Here is a 472-nt window from a genome sequence, read left to right as displayed (position 1 = left end):
TTTAATTTTTGTATTTTTCTTTTACTGTTCCTGTTAAGCGAGTTCTTGAGTTCTCTCTTCATTTTTTTATTTATTTATTATTTTTTTTTTTTTCCTATCTATTTCACATAAATGTAATTTTTACTCCATCGAAGTTGCCTTTTTTTTTTTTTTTTTTCCCCTTCATCCTTATAAAAGCCTTTTTAAATAAAAAGTTTTGCTTTTCTTAATATATTTATTTTGTTTTATTTTTTTATTTTATATATATATTTTTTCCTCCATTTCCTTGGCTATATTTGTTGCCTCCCCTTTTTAAGTAAGTAAAAGAATGCCACAGAGCGATGTACATACTGAGAGAAACCTACGAACTGCGCTGTGCTGAACGTTTATATGCCTATCCCCAACTGAGCAACCAATATCTTCACTCTGCTTGTTTATACACTGCGTAGATATATCTTTTTAGTTTTATTCGCAGAGTTCCCTCTCCCCTTCC

The sequence above is a fragment of the Plasmodium cynomolgi genome, chromosome 9 (genome assembly GCF_000321355.1).
Source record: "Plasmodium cynomolgi strain B DNA, chromosome 9, whole genome shotgun sequence".
Classification (NCBI taxonomy): Eukaryota; Apicomplexa; class Aconoidasida; order Haemosporida; family Plasmodiidae; genus Plasmodium; species Plasmodium cynomolgi.
Note: the sequence above shows the minus strand (reverse complement) of the source record.